This window comes from Dama dama, chromosome 7 (assembly GCF_033118175.1).
Source record: "Dama dama isolate Ldn47 chromosome 7, ASM3311817v1, whole genome shotgun sequence".
Lineage (NCBI taxonomy): Eukaryota > Metazoa > Chordata > Mammalia > Artiodactyla > Cervidae > Dama > Dama dama.
Genome location: NC_083687.1, coordinates 12662022 through 12678815, shown reverse-complemented (window position 1 = coordinate 12678815; position 16794 = coordinate 12662022). Strand labels below are relative to the sequence as shown.

General features: G+C 39.1%; 1 long non-coding RNA gene across 1 annotated transcript in view; it reads left to right on the top strand.

The window, feature by feature from the left end:
- The window catches only part of LOC133059445 (uncharacterized), a 39856-nt gene that overhangs the window by 7540 nt on the left and 15522 nt on the right, over positions 1-16794 (top strand). The window contains exon 2 of the long non-coding RNA XR_009693555.1: positions 9681-9730. This is a non-coding gene — a long non-coding RNA (uncharacterized LOC133059445). The remainder of the gene's footprint in view (positions 1-9680; positions 9731-16794) is intronic.

Sequence of the window (16794 nt, the reverse complement as noted above, 5' to 3'; positions counted from 1 at the left end):
GATACAATGAGATATTTGGAAGGTGAAGTTGAAGTCTCAGAGAGTAGAGGGAAAATAGGAAAGTAAAGAGAAGAGAAAAGAGAATTTGAGGATGAATTCAGGACACACAACATCCCATTTATAGTAATTCTAGAAAGGAAATGATTGATTTTCCCAGAAATGAAGGTCTTGAGTTTCCAGAATGAAAGACTTCCCCCAGTACCCTGGTACAATGAATGCAAAAAGATCTTAAGAACACTAGTGATAGAAAAAGAGAGGATCCTAAAAGCTTTCGGAGAGAAAAAGCAGGTCACCTAGAAAAGATTATGAATCCAAGGATACCAGGTTAGAAGGCATCAGAATAATCCCTTCAAATGCTGAAAGAACATTGTTTTCCTGTATAGAAGTCTATACCTTGCCAAAATGTCTGTCAAGTGTGGGAATAGTATAAAGACATTTTCAGACTTTCGAGGTCTCATTTATCTATTCTTTCTCAGGAAGCAACTAGATGATATTTTCAATAAAAATGATGGAGGGGGGGAAATCTAGAAAAATTAAAATCATGGTATCCATGAAATGTGTATGCTGTGTGCTAAGTCACATCAGTCGTGTCCAACTCTGTGTGACCCTGTGGACTGTAGCCCACCAGGCTCCTCAGTCCATGGGATTCTCAAGCAAGAAAACTGGAGTGGGTTGCCATTTCCTTCTCCAGGGGATCTTTCCGACTCAGAGATTGAACCCATGTCTCTTAAGTCTTCTGCATTGGTAGGCAGGTTCTTTACCACTGGCACCACCTGGGAAGCCATCCATGATATAGGATCCCCAACTATGATGAAAGGAAAGTTGTTTAGCAGGCTTAGAGTGCAACCATTGCAGTTGGAGAATTCCAGAAATGATTGGAATGGATAATTTACCAGATATATTTGACCATATAAGAGGAGGCTTTCAGTACTGAGAAAGAGTTTAGAGAAATGGCAACCCACTCCAGTATTCTTACGTGGGAAATCCTGTCCATGGGATTGCAAAAGAGTTGGACAAGACTTAGCAACTAAACAACAACAATAATAAAGAAAATTAAAATTTTTAAATAGGCAGTTATTAATTCTAGGAAGGACAACCCATGTGAAAAAGATTTCACTTGTGCCTATATGGCTCATTTGCAAGCATTTATATAATCATGATAATGAAAAACAATAGAGATTTAACTAAAAATTATGATAAAACTTTGGTGAGCAGTAGCAGATAATAAGTTAAGGCTTCATTATCTGTAGTTGAAGTATAATTATATATATTTTTCATTTATTTTTATTAGTTGGAGGCTAATTACTTTACAATATTGTAGTGGTTTTTGCCATACATTGACATGAATCAGCCATGGATTTACATGTGTTCCCCATCCTGATTCCCCCTCCCACCTCCCTCCCTGAAGTATAATAAGTTGAAAACTCAAGAACTGATAGTAAATGTGTGTTATTTAGAAATGGAAGTTAAATACTGGGAGAAACTACTAAAGAGTTTGAAATTGTTGGTTGTGGATTGGGAGAGAAGGAGTTGGGCTAGAGTAGTGATCTCTGGTTTTATTTTTAATTAACTTATTTGTTTATTTTTGATTGCCTTGGGTCTTTGTTGCTGCACATGGCCTTGCTCCAGTTGTGGCGAGCGGAGGCTTCTCTTCTCGTGGAGCACAGGCTCTGGGCATACCGCCTTCAGTAGTTGTGGCTCGAGGGCTCTAGAGCGTGGGCCCCAGAGTAGTTATGATGCACGGGCTTTAGTTGCTCCACAGCTTGTAGAGTCTTCCCGGACCTGGGATCAAACCGGTGTCCCCTGCATTGGCAGGTGGCTTCTCATCCATGGTACCACCAGGAAAGTCCTGGTTTTATTTTTAAGCCTTAGTATTATTTGACTTTTAAAAAACTTGTAAGTTCATAAAAGTTAATGTGAAATATACTTAAGTGATATTACTTCAAAAGTAAGTGAATGGATTGAAGAGTGGCTATAATAAATTGGCTTTCCAATTCAAGGTGTCAGAAAGAGTATGTGTTATGCAGAAAAGTTACTGGGTTGGCCAGAAAGTTTGTTCAGGTTCCTCTATAAGCTGTTACCAGAAAACCCAAACGACCTTTTTGGCCAACCCAGGATGAAAGTAGCAGACCTGACTGCTGTCCTTTGAAATGCCTGCTTACATGGGTGGCATCTGGGAGCTTCCTGGATTTCAGGAAGGTTCTCACCACCCTCACTGATAAGAGTGGTTCACTGTGCCCAAACTATTTGTGCAGACAGTACAGTTTACCGTAGCAATCTGCTTTCCTTCTGGAGTACATGTCACCAGGCAGAGGGTATCTTTGTGACCAACCCCCATAAAATCTCTGTTCAGTCTCTAATGAGCTTCCCTGGTAAACAACTTTTGGCATGTGTTGTTACAACTCATTGTTGAGGGAATTAAGTGCATCCTGTGTGAGAGAGAACTCTTGGAAGCTTGGTCTTCGTTTCCTCCAGACTATGCCCCATGTGCCTTTTTTCTTTGCTGATTTTACTGATTTTGTTCTGTATCTTTTCTCTGCAATAAATCATAACCACACATACAGCTGCATGTTGAATCCTGATTCCTCCTAGCAAATCATTGAATTTGGAGGTGGTCTTGAGGACCCCAACAAACATTTTATTTTTTTTTACTCCAAATACCCATTAAAATATTAGTGTAATTGCAAGATGTGTGCTTGCAAGCAATAAAACCCACTTCTCGCTGTCTCAGGGAAAAAAATAGCATTTATTGGAAGGGTTGAAGCAAGGGCTCTCAGAATTGAAAGGAGACTGGAGGAGCAAGCTAGAACGTCATTGCCACCACTGCTTATATATAAATAATATCTTAATTTTTTTCCTGTTACTGGTTTTGTGAATACAGTTTATTGTTGCCTGTCCATCTTACATTTGGCCACCTTGATAAACTTTCTTATCATTTCTAATAATGTGGTTGGTTCTTAAGGGTTTTCTCTATAGATAATGATATTATCTCTAAGTGGTAGTTCTGGTCTTCCCTTTTCAAACATTAGATCTGACCTACCTTCCTCCCCCTTTCTTCCTTTCTTTCATCCCTTCTTCCCCTCCTTCCCTCCTTCCTTCCCTATCTCCCCCCCCCGACCCCCACACCCCTCTCTGACTTACTGACCTTCAGCACAATGTTAGAGGCAGTAGACATCCCTGCCTTGTTACTCCAGTTTTAAGGAAATGTTTCTGACATTTCCCTACTAAGAATGATGTTTGCTTTCAGTGTTATGTGATATACTCTAACAGATTCAGAAAGATCATTTCTATTCTCACTTTGCTAAAAGTTGTTTTATCATGATGAGTGTTAAATTTTATCAAATACTTTTTCTGCATCTATTAACATGATAATTGGTTTTCTCCTTTACTCTTAATGTGAAGAATTGGTTCTCTAATATTAAACCATTCTTGTATCTCTGGAATTAACCTGACTTTGTCATGATTTATTATCTCTTTTATACATCACTGATCTGGTTTGCTAACGTTTTAATCAATGTATTTGCATCTAGGGTCACAAGTGAGATTGACTATAATTTGATAGTTTGGGGAATAAAGTTTTATTAATCTCATAGAATGAGTTGGAAATATTTCCTCTTTTTCAATTTACTGAAAGAGTTTGTATATGAAACGAACTGTCGGAAAGTTGGAATATTTTTCTAGAATTTTGTTCATATAAGTTTTGCAAAATGTTTTCTTTTAAATCTCTGCTGCACCTATAGTTATGTTCCCCTTTGCACTACGAGTATTTTTTCTTCTCTTCTTTCCTATCCCTTTTACCGCAAGTCTCCATCAATTTTATTAGTTTTCTCCCCCCAGATCGCTAGCTCCTGGCCTTGTTGATCATCTCTAGTTTATTTTTTCTGATTGTTGCTCTAATCATTTTAATCTGCTTCCTTTCTCTTTATTCTGTTATTTTTCTAACAAGTTAGGTCCCTAGTTTTTTTTTTTTTAATTTTCAGACTTTTTTCATTTTTAATATAAGCATTCAAGATGATAAGTTTAGCTTGAATTACCACTGTTGTTTGTTTCTCAAGTCTTGATATACAGTATTTTTATTATTGCTCAATTCTAAATATCTTTATGCTTCTATTATGATTGTATATTGGATCCAAGTGTTTGAAGTGTGTGTGTGTGTACTAAATTTATGATTTTGTGATAACTGTAGATTCACAAGCAGTTATAAGAAATAATAGAAAGATTCCATGTACATTTTATCCAGTTTCCTCCAATAGTAGCATCTTGCAAAACTACAGGAATTATCACAATCAGAATATTGACATTGATTGATGAGAATTCAACTGTTAATATTAGTGAGGATTCCTTATATGTGATGAATGATATCTGTCTTGCTGCTTTCAAGATTCTCTTTGTCCTTGGTTTATGACAGTTTGATTGTGATGTATCTAGATATGGATCTGTTTGGGTTTATCTTATTTAGGATGTGTTGAGCTTCTTGAGTTTCACGCATTTGGGGACATTTTAGGCCATTATTTACCCCCAATTTTGTTGTTGTTGTTGTTTTCTTTCCTTTTGGGACCTCCATTATGCACACATTGGTACACTTAATGGTGTTTTACAGGTGTCTGAAGCTCTGTTCATTTTTCTTTATTACTTTTTTTTTTCTCTTTCTTTTCCTTAGACTGGAGAATCTCAATTGACTTATGTTCAAGTTTTCTGGTTCTTCGTTCTGCCAGCTTGAACCTACAGTCATGCTCCTTTAGTAAAACTTTTCGTTTCAGTTGTTGTACTAAGTTCTTTTTCAGCCACACCACATGGCTTGTGGAATCCCAGTTCCCACCTAGGGATTGAGCCTGGACCGCAGCAATGAAAGTGCTGAGTCCTAACCAATGGACCACCAGAGAATTCCTCTGAAGTTCTTTTTTTATATTGGGATTTATATTTATGTTGGTTCTTTTTTTATAATTCTGTCTCTTTGCTGATAGTCTTTATTTGGTGAGACATTCTTATACTTTCCTTTAGTTCTTTAAACATGATTTCCTTTAGTTCTTGAAACAAATTTATAAAAGCTGATTTAAATTCTTTGTCTAGTGAAGTCTATCCATCTAGGCTTTCTGCCAGACAGTTTCTATTAATTGCTTCCCCCACACACACCATCTCGTTTATGTCATATTGTCCCATTTCTTTGCATGTCTCATGCGTTTTTTGAAAACTAGGCATTTCAATAATATAATGTGGCAACTCTGGATATCACATTCCCCGCTCTTCCCAGGGTTTATTGGTGTTGCTGTTTGTTGTTGTTGTTGCTGCTATTTGTTTTAGTGACTTTCCTGAACTAATTCTGTAAGTCTGTATACATTGTCATGCCTGGCCAGGTATAGTCTCTGCCTGGTTAGTTTAGTGATCAGGTAATGAATGGACAGCTATTCCCTTACATGCTTTGAATTGGTAAGTCTCCTGGCCTTGGTTAGTTTAGTGATCAGGTAATGAATGAACAGCTATTCCCTTACGTGCCTTGAATTGATAAGTCGCATGGCCTTTGCCGGTGTGTGTATATGTATGTGTGATGGTAGGTTATGGGTGTGTGTGTGTGTGATATTAGGGTATAGGGGTGTGTGTGTGATATTATGGTATAGGTGTGTGTGTGGTGTTAGGGTATGGGGTGTGTGTGTGTGATATTATGGTATATGTGTGTGTGGGGTGTTAGGGTATGGGTGTGTGTGTGTGATGTTAGGGTATGGGGTGTGTGTGTGTGATATTATGGTATAGGTGTGTGTGTGGTGTTAGGGTATGGGTGTGTGTGTGATGTTAGGGTATGGGGAGTGTGTGTGTGGTGTTAGGGTATGGGGTGTGTGTGTGTGGTGTTAGGGTATGGGGTGTGTGTGTGTGATGTTAGGGTATAGGGGTGTGTGTGTGATATTATGGTATAGGTGTGTGTGTGGTGTTAGGGTATGGGGTGTGTGTGTGTGATATTATGGTATAGGTGTGTGTGTGGTGTTAGGGTATGGGTGTGTGTGTGATGTTAGGGTATGGGGAGTGTGTGTGTGGTGTTAGGGTATGGGGTGTGTGTGTGTGGTGTTAGGGTATGGGGGTGTGTGTGTGTGATGTTAGGGTATAGGTGTGTGTGTGGTATTAGGGTATGGGGTGTGTGTGTGTGGTGTTAGGGTATGGGGTGTGTGTGTGTGGTGTTAGGGTATAGGTGTGTGTGTGGTGTTAGGGTATGGGGTGTGTGTGTGTGGTGTTAGGGTATGGGGTGTGTGTGTGTGGTGTTAGGGTATAGGTGTGTGTGTGGTGTTAGGGTATAGGTGTGTGTGTGGTGTTAGGGTATAAGTGTGTGTGTGTGGTGTTAGGGTATAAGTGTGTGTGTGTGTGATGTTAGGGTATAGGTGTGTGTGTGGTGTTAGGGTATGGGGTGTGTGTGTGTGGTGTTAGGGTATGGGGTGTGTGTGTGTGGTGTTAGGGTATAGGTGTGTGTGTGGTGTTAGGGTATGGGGTGTGTGTGTGTGGTGTTAGGGTATGGGGTGTGTGTGTGTGGTGTTAGGGTATAGGTGTGTGTGTGGTGTTAGGGTATAGGTGTGTGTGTGGTGTTAGGGTATAAGTGTGTGTGTGTGGTGTTAGGGTATAAGTGTGTGTGTGTGTGATGTTAGGGTATAGGTGTGTGTGTGGTGTTAGGGTATGGGGTGTGTGTGTGTGGTGTTAGGGTATGGGGTGTGTGTGTGTGGTGTTAGGGTATAGGTGTGTGTGTGGTGTTAGGGTATAGGGGTGTGTGTGGTGTTAGGGATGGGGGTGTGTGTGGTGTTAGGGTATAGGGGTGTGTGTGTGTGGTGTTAGGGTATGGGGTGTGTGTGGTGTTAGGGTATGGGGTGTGTGTGTGTGATGTTAGTGTATGAGGGGTGTGTGTGGTGTTAGGGTATGGGTGAGTGTGTGGTGTTAGGGTATGGGTGAGTGTGTGGTGTTAGGGTATGGGGTGTGTGTGTGTGGTGTTAGGGTATGGGGTGTGTGTGTGTGGTGTTAGGGTATGGGGTATGTGTGGTGTTAGGGTATGGGTGTGTGTGTGTGGTGTTAGGGCATGGGGTATGTGTGGTGTTAGGGTATGGGTGTGTGTGTGTGGTGTTAGGGCATGGGGTATGTGTGGTGTTAGGGTATGGGTGTGTGTGTGTGGTGTTAGGGCATGGGGTATGTGTGGTGTTAGGGTATGGGTGTGTGTGTGTGGTGTTAGGGTGTAGCTTCAAGAACCCAGCACACTGTGGGCAGCTCTGCCTTAGTCTCTACTTCCTGCTTGTGCAGAGCCCCGAGGTCTCTCAGCAGTGAGTGAGATTAGGTTCGTCTCAGACCTTTCCTAGGCGTGCACACAGCCCTGCACATACAGGTGGCCTTCTAGATATCCAAGAATATGTTGAAACTTTTCAAATCTTCCTATAGATATCTTACTCCAAAGTTTTTCCTTTTAAGGTTTTGGTCTGCTTCTTCTTTCCCCTCCCCAGTGTTATCACCTAAAGCACCTATGATGTTACACAGCTGCCACTGGTTATGTTCAATAAATGCTCCAGGGAAAAGGGTATTCACAGTGAATGAGCTCTGAGTCAGTTGAAATAAACACAAGCCCTACTAGTGGTGGTTTACAGGGAACTGCTAGGCAAGTCAAATAATGATAGTTATTTGGGGATGGAGCCTTTGAGAAGCTCCAAGCCTGTATCAGCCCTTTCAGTGGCTGCTAGGCTGCTAGTCTTCACGTTGTTGTTCAGTCACTAAGTCATGTCTGACTCTTTGCGACCCCATGAACTGCAGCATGCCAGGCTTCCCTATCCTCCAAACTCCCAGAGCTTACCCAAATTCATCTCCACTGAATTGGTGATACTATCCAACCATCTCATCCTCTGCCTCCCCCTTCTTTTGCCTTCAGCCTTTCCCAGCATCAGGGTCTTTTCCAGCGGGTTGGCTCTCCCCATCAGGTGGCCAAAGTATTGAAGCTTCAGCATCAGTCCTTCCAATGAATATTCAGGGTTGATTTCCTTTAGGATTGACTAGTTTGCTCTCCCTGCAGTCCAAGGGACTCTCAAGAATCTTCTCCAGCACCACAATTCAAAAGCTTCAATTCTTAACTACCAATATTTCATGATATGAGTGTACCACAGTTTATTTAACCATTTACTCATTGAAGGATGTTGAGTTGTTTCTGATTTGGGGAAAACTGAACATCCACCTGCAAGAGAATGAAGCTAGACCACTATCTTACACCATACACAAAAATTAACTCAGAATAAAGACTTGAGACTCCTAGAAGAAAACATAGGCAGTAAGTTCTTTGACATCAGTCTTGGCAATGATTTTTTGGATTTGACACCAAAAGTAAAAGTAAGTTTGATATATATGTCAAACTAAAGAAACTCCTACACAACAAAGGAAACTCTCAACAAAATGAAAAGGCAGACTATCTAATGGGAGAAAATATTTGCAAAGCATAGATCTGACAAGGGCTTAATATCCAAAATATATAAAGAACTCAACTCAATAGCAAAAGATAAAACAATCCAGTTTTTAAATGGGCAGAGGATCTGAATGAACATTTTCCCAAAGAAGACATACAAATAGCCAACTGGTACATGAGAAGCTACTCAACATCACTCTCAGGGGACTGCAAATCAAAAGTACAATGAAATGTCACTTCACACCTTTTAGAATGGTTATTATTAAAAAAAAATCAAGAAGTAACAGGCATTGGTGAGGAGATGGAGAAAAGGGAATCTTCCTAGCCGTGGGAATGTAAACTGGTACAGCCACTATGGAAAACAGCTTGGAGGTTTGTCATAATCAAAACTAGAACTACCAAATGATCCAGCAATTCCACCTCTGGGTATTTATTCAAAGGAAATGAAAATGCTTGAAAAGATATTTGCATCCCTATGTTAATTGCAGAATTATTTGCAGTAGCCAAGAGATGGAAACATCTAAGTGTCTGCTGATGGATGAATGGATAAAGATGTGTTGTATAAGTCAACTGTATATATATGAATATTATTCAGCTATGAAAAAGAAGGAAATCCTGCCATTTGAGACTACATGGATGAACTTTGAAGGCATTATACTAAGTGAAATAAGACAGACAGAAAGACAAGTATTGTATCAATTATATTTGGAATCTCAAACAAACTCATAGAGACAGAGAGTAGATTGATGGTTGCCAGAGATGGGGTTTAGGGTAGACAAAATGATTTAAGGGAGTCAAAAGGTACAAACTTCCAGTTACAAGTAGGTCCTAGGACTGTAATGTCCAACATGTGGAGTGTAGTTAATAATACTGTATTGTATGCTAAGAGAGAACTTCTCACCGCAGGGCTTCCTTGGTGGTCCTGTGCCTAAGACTCCACATTCCCAATGCAGGGGGCCCAGGTTCAATTTCTGGTCCCTCCCACATGCCGTGACTAAGAGTCCTAAGAGTCGAATGCTGCAATGAAAGATCCTGCATGCTGCAACTACGACCCAGTACAACCAAATAAATACTTTTTTTAAAGTTCTCACTACAAGAAAAAAAAATTTTTTTGTAACCATGTATGGTAATGAATGTTAATTGGACTTATTTGGTGATCATTTTGCAGTATATACAGATAATGAACCAATTGTGCACCTGAAACTAATGTTATATGTCAACTATATCTCAATTTTTTTTTTTTTTTAAGAAAAGCATTTTCTTTGTGTTACAGGACTAAGCCAATGGCACAGAGTTATCCATGAAATCAGGTAGAAGGTACAGGTAAGCAATGAGTGGTACATAGATAAGTCTTCCTGAATAGTTTAAAAATCTTAGAACTCTTTTACTCCAACTACCTGGCCTTTTGATTACATACTGTAATTTTCTAGTATTTTAGACCTGTTCTTTTGAATTTAATTTTTGTGGCTAAGTAACAAATTCATGGTGAACTTCCCTGGTGGTTCAGCGGTAAAGAATCCGACTGCCAGTGCAGGAAACGTGGGTTTGATTCCTGGGTTGGGAAGATCCCCTGGAGAAGGAAATGGCAACCCACTCTGGTGTTCTTCCCTGGGAAATCCCATGGACAAAGGAGCTTGGCATGCTACAGTCCATGGGGTCACAAAGGGTTGGATATGGCTTAGCAACTAAACAGCAAACTGCCCATAAAGGTGAAATTTGGGTTGTTTCAGGCTTATTGCAAGCAGTTCTGCTAAGAATAGCTTTATGCACATACTGTTTTGTACACATGGAAGTATATCTGTGGGATAAACCACCCAAAGTAGAATTCCTGTGTCAAAGGCTATATGCATTTGGAAATGAGATAGCTCTCCATAAGGACTCTGCCAGTTGACACTCATATAAACCATGTGTGAGAGGGCCTGTTTTCCCACAGCTTCATCAATAGAACATTTTAGCAAGCTTTTAGATTTTTGCCGCTCTGATAGGTGAAAAAATATCTTGATGTAGTTTTAACTTGAATTTCTGTTATTATGAGAGAGCTTGAGCATTCTTTCATATGTTTAAAGCCATCAACCTGGTAATTGACAAGAGTATGAATGTATTAGTTTGTACATACATTTGTTAAAAATGGCCGAACTGTGCACTTTAAATCTGTGCATTCACTGTGTATAAATTATACTTCTGGTGCCATTTAAAAAATTTATTTATTTATTTGGCTGCATCAGGTCTTACTTGCGGCACATGGGATCTTCATTGCTGTGTGCAGGCTTAGTTGCCCCTTGCCATGTGGGATCTTAGTTCCCTGACCAGGGATCTAAACTGTGTACCCTGCATTGCACGGTGGTTTCTTAACCAGTGGACCACCAGGGAAGTCCATCTAGGACCATTTAAAAAAAAAAAAGATTTTTCTTTCTCTATTTAATGAGTTTGTCAAAAATAATTTGACCATATAAGGTGTGGATCTACTCCTTGACTCTATTACATTGATCTATTTGTGCTTTTGCCAGTGTTACACTGTCTTGATTTTCTTTGCTTTATTATAAGCTTTGAAGGCATGTAGAATAATATCTCCAAATTTACTTTCCTCTTCTAAGGTTATTTTGAGTATTTATATCCTTTGCAGTTCCACATAAATTTTAGAATCAGCTTCTCAATTTCCATAATAAAGTTATGGAGATTTTGATTGTGATTTCATTGAGTCTCTGTATCAATTTAGGGGGAATAGCTTAAACAATATGAGTCTTACAATCCATTAATAGACTATTTTTTCCATGAATGTGTGTCTTTAATTTAACCCAGAAATGTTTTATAGATTCCAGTGCAAAGGTTTTATGCATTTTTATTAAATTACCCTAAAGTATTTTCTGTGTTTTAGATAATCGTATAGATGATCTTTTGCGGGCTATTCTTGTTTGTTTTTCCATAACTTTGGGGATGAAATTGGTCATAAGAAGAAGGGAGGGTGTGGAGAAAAGGGAACCCTCTTGCATTGTTGGTGGGAATGTAAATTGATACAACCTCTATGGAAGACAGTATTGAGATTCCTTTAAAAACTAGGCGTAAAACTACCATATGACCCAGAAATCCCACTATTAGGCATATATCCTGAAGAAACCAGAACCGAAAAACATACATGTACCCCATGGTTCATTGCAGCACTATTTACAGTAGCTAGGACATGGAAGCAGCCTAGATGTCCATTGACAGATGGATAAAGAAGCCATAGTACATATATAAAATGGAATATTACCCAGGCATAAAGAGTAATACATTTGAGTCAGTTCTAATGAGGTGGATGAACATAGAGCAGTAAAGTCAGAAAGAGAAAAACAAATACCATATACTAACACATATATATGGGCTCTAGAAAGACAGTACTGATGAACCTGTTTGCAGAGCAGCAGTGGAGACACAGACGTAAAGAACAGACTTACAGGCATGGTGGCTGGGGAGGAAGGAGAGGGTAGGACAAATAGAGAAAGTACCGTGGAAACATATACACCACCATACGTAAAATAGATAGTCAATGGGAATTTGTATGACTCGGGGAACTCAAACAGGAGCTCTGTAACAACCTAGAGGGACGGGATGAGGTGGAAAGTAGGAGGGAGATTCAAGACGGAGGGAACATACATATACCTATGGCTGATTCTTGTTGATGAATGGCAGCAACCAACACAATATTGTAAAGCAATTATCCTCCAATTAAAAATAATTTTTTAAATAAATCATTTGATATTTTTAAAGGGAAAATCAAAACCTTTTTGATATTGTCTTTAAAACTCAATATTCAAAAAACTAAGATCATGGCATCCAGTCCCATCACTTCATGGCAAATAGCTGGGGAAACAATGAAAACAGTGACAGACTTTATTTTCTTGGGCTCCAAAGATCACTGCAGATGGTGATTGCAGCCATGAAATTAAAAGACACTTGCTCCTTGGAAGAAAAGCTATGACAAACCTAGACACCATATTAAAAAGTAGAGACATTACTTTACCAGCAAGGTCCATATAGTCAAAGCTATGGATTTTCCAGTAGTCATGTATATATGGATGTGAAAGTTGGGCCGTAAAGAAAGCTGAGCGCCAAAGAATTGATGCTTTTGAACTGTGGTGTTGGAGAAGACCCTTGAGAGTCCCTTGGACTTCAAGGAGATCAAACCAGTCAATCCTAAAGGAAATCAGTTCTGAATATTCATTGGAAGGACAGAGGCTGAAGCTGAAACTCCAATACTTTGGCCACCTGATGTGAAGAGTTGACTCATTGGAAAAGACCCTGATGCTGGGAAAGATTGGGGGCAGGAGGAGAAGGGGACAACAGAGGATGAGATGGTTGGATGGCATCACTGACTCAATGGACATGGGTCTGGGTGGACTCCGGGAGTTGCTGATGGACAGGGAGGCCTGGTGTGCTGCAGTCCATGGGGTTGCAAAGAGTCGGTACAACTCAGCAACTGAACTGAACTTATTCAGTAATAAGGTCTATTTTCTGAAGTCTTTTGTGTGCTTATGTGCTTCAGTGTTTTCACTACACTCCCCACCCCACCCCATCCTCATGCTTGCTAGGTCTTACCCATTTCTGTTAGTTTTATTCCTGAGTATTTTTAATTTTTGTTGAGGTAGTGAGTGAGGCCTTTCCTTTCAGTGTATTTTCTGATTATTATTTGCATATGTGAAAATTACTTATGTTCTACTTTACTGGATTTTATTATTATTGATAGTAGTTTTCAATTGATTATCTTGCATTTTCCATGTGTATAGTCACATCATGTGCAAAGAGTAATATTACCCCCTCCTTTCCAATTTCTGTACTCTGAACTCTTTTCAGTCTTCGCCCATTGTGTTGGTAGTATCTCTTGTATAATATTAATAACAGTCTTGGTAGTAGACAGACTTTTCCTGATTTCAATTAAAATGCTCCTGCTGTTTCCTCATTAAGCATTATATTTGTTTGGGGGATATAAAGAAGAATCTATCCCTATTTTTTAGAGGATTTTAAAATCAAGGATGGTTTGTTGAACATTATCAAAGCTTTCTTAGTATCTGTGAAAATTATATCCTTATATTGAACTATCTTTGTATGTTTAAAATAATCTTACTCGATCATAACGTGTTGTCTTTAATGTATTCCTAGTTTTTGTTTTTGATATATGTTACTTAGTGTACTTAGGCAGTATTTGTATGATCCTTTTCTCTTGAAGGTAGACATATATTTCATATACTATATATGAAATATAATAGAGTGTATCACTCCCATGACTATGTTTATGTTATGTGGCAAAGACTAAGAGATTTTGTTGATGTAATTAAGTCCCTAACCTGTTGACTTTTGAGTTGATGAAAGGGAGATTACTTTGGATAAGCCTTACCTGATCAGGAAAAGGCTTTAAAAGAGAGTTTAGGGCTTTCTCTGAAGTCAGAGCTTTCCTGCTGCCTTTGAAGATGTCAACTGCCTTGAGTTTATAGCCACAAAGAAATGATTTCTACCAACAACCATGTGAGCTTGAAAAAGAATGTGATCCCCAGATGAGAGTGCAGCCTGACTGGCACCTTGATTGTTGCCTTGTGAGACTCTGAAGACCCAGCTAAGCTGTGTTCAGACTCCTAAGCAATGGAAACTATGAGATAATAACTGTATATTGTTTTAAGTTGCTGTATTTGTGGTAATTTATCTCATAGCAGTTTACAACTAACACTCAGTATTTTTGCATAAATACTCAGAAGTAAGAGTGCTCTGTAATTTCCTTTCTCATCAGATTTTGGTATTGATGTTATACCTACTTTATAGAAATAACTTGGAAGTTTTCTTCATTTTCAATCTCTTGAAATAGCTTCAAAAAGCATTGGGAATTAAGCATTAGACTTCTTAAAGGCTTGATAGCACTTCCTTGTGAAAGTGCTGATTTTTTTTTTAATAGAGGTGTTCTTTAAAAACTATCATATTTTTATTTTCTTCTTATTTGATCTATTTTGATAAATTATATAATTCCTCACAAGTGATATATTTCATATAGGTTTTCAAAATTGCTTACATAGGGTTAAACAAAAAAAAATTTTCCTTTTTTTTTGGCCAAGCAGCTTGTCCCTTGTGGCTCAGCTGGTGAAAAATCCGCCTGCAATGCGGGAGACCTGAGTTCAATCCCTGGGTTGGGAAGATCCCCTGGAGAAGGGAAAGGCTACCCAACCCAGTATTCTGGCCTGGAGAATTCCATGGACTGTATAGTCCATGGGATCGCAAAGATTCAGACACGACTGAGTGACTTTCACTAATCACTGCAGATGGTGACAGCTGCCATGAAATTAAAAGACACTTGCTCCTTGGAAGAAAAGTTATGACCAACCTAGACAGCATATTAAAAAGCAGAGACATTACTTTGCCAACAAAGGTCCATCTAGTCAAAGCTATGGTTTTTCCAGTAGTCATGTATGGATGTGAGAGTTGGACTATAAAGAAAGCTGAGTGCCGAAGAATTGATGCTTTTGAACTGTGGTGTTGGAGAAGACTGTTGAGAGTCCCTTGGACTGCAAGGAGATCCAACCAGTCCATCCTAAAGGAAATCAGTCCTGAATATTCATTGAAAGAACTGATGCTGAAGCTGAAACTCCAATAGTTTGGCCACCTAATGCGAAGAACTGACTCATTCGAAAAGACCCTGATGCTGGGAAAGATTGAAGGCAGGAGGAGAAGGGGATGACAGAGGATGAGATGGTTGGATGGCATCACTGACCCAATGGACATGAATTTGAGTAAACTCCAGGAGTTGGTGATGGACAGGGAGGCCTGGCGTGCTGCAGTCCATGGGGTCACAAAGATTCGGACATGACTGAGCAACTGAACTGAACTGAACTGTGGGATCTTAGTTCCCTGACCAGGGATTGAACCTGGTCCCTCGGCAGTGAAAGCATGGAGTCCTAACCACTGGACTGCCAGGGAATTCCCAACAAAGTAATTTTTAAGTGATTCTCTATAAACTTTTTTTTGTTTCCATGGTTATTTCTTATTTTTGTGTATTTGCGCTTTCTTGCATCTTTTCTTCCTTAAGTTAGGACGTTTTCCTACACACTCACCTTTTCTGTTTTGGTTCTTTTTGTTTTCTAACTTATTAATTTCAGCTTTTCCTTTTTATTTTTAATATTCCTTCTCCTGCTTTTGTGCCATCTCTTCTTTGATTTCTTGCATTTCTGCTATGAAGACTTTCTTAATTGAAGTAATTGAGTGGTTTTTTGTTGTTGTTTATAGTTAATTTTCGGTTAGATTTTTAAAATTTGTTTCTTGTCTGGTTCTTCATCTTTTAACTTTTGCTCTTTCTTTCCACCTTTTTTCTTATCATATCTTTGTAATAATAATGTGCCAGTTCCTTTTTTTTATGGCTCTTTATTCAATAAATGAGTTGGATTTTTCTGGCCCAGCAGTTTGTAAGAGATTTGTTCTGTGAGTGTATTGTGTGGGCATTTTCTAAGATCTGCCACCTCTAGGTCATTTCTCTTTTCTCCCTTTATCTTTCGTGTACTTCTATCCACACAAGCTTCTGACCAATTGCCTTCTGCCTGGTGGTTTCCAGTGCTCTCATCTCTTGTGGTGTATAAAGGATGTAGGTTGCTCACTTCAGGATGAGCCCATTACCCACAGGAAATGTAGTTTTACTAATATTTTCTGAGATCTGTCACCTCTGGCCTCTTTCTGTTCACTTAATCCCCATGGTATCTACTTGATCCTGGTGCGGCTTCTGTGATGCCTCTGGCAGCAGTTAGGCATTTTTGACTTATCCAGATATCTGTCACTCAGCTTTCCTGAAAACGGAGTTAATGGGTTCTTAATCCTCCATATATCTTACAGTTTTTGAAAGATATCTTAAAGAAGAGAGAAATTGCTTTCACCAAGCCCTCTTTACGACAAGCCTTGACCTTTTATTAACTCTACATACTAAATATTTTCATTATCACTGTACAAAATGTTTGCTCAGATTTGCCTACATCTTTTCTTTTTTTTTTTTTTAAGCCTTCCACTCTTTCTTGCATCGCAGACCTTCTCATTGGGATCTTTTTCCCTCTACTGTAATTATATACTTTAGAAATTCCTTCAGAGAAGGCTAGTTGGGTTTTGTTTATCTGAAAATATCTTTAGTTCATGGTTTTTCTTGGAAGATAATTTTATGGTTATCAGGTCAGGCTGAGAGCTATTTTCTCTTGGCACTTTGGGCACTATGCCAATAGTCTAGAATTTACTGTTGCTGTTGAAAAGTCTGCTATTAGTCAGATTGTTGTTCCTTTGTAAGTCATCTGCCTCTTCTCTTGAGTTGCTTTTGAAGCCTACTCGTTGTCTTTGATGTTCTGAGTTCTACTATATTGTGCTTAGATGTGGTTCTTTTTTATTTATCTTGCTTG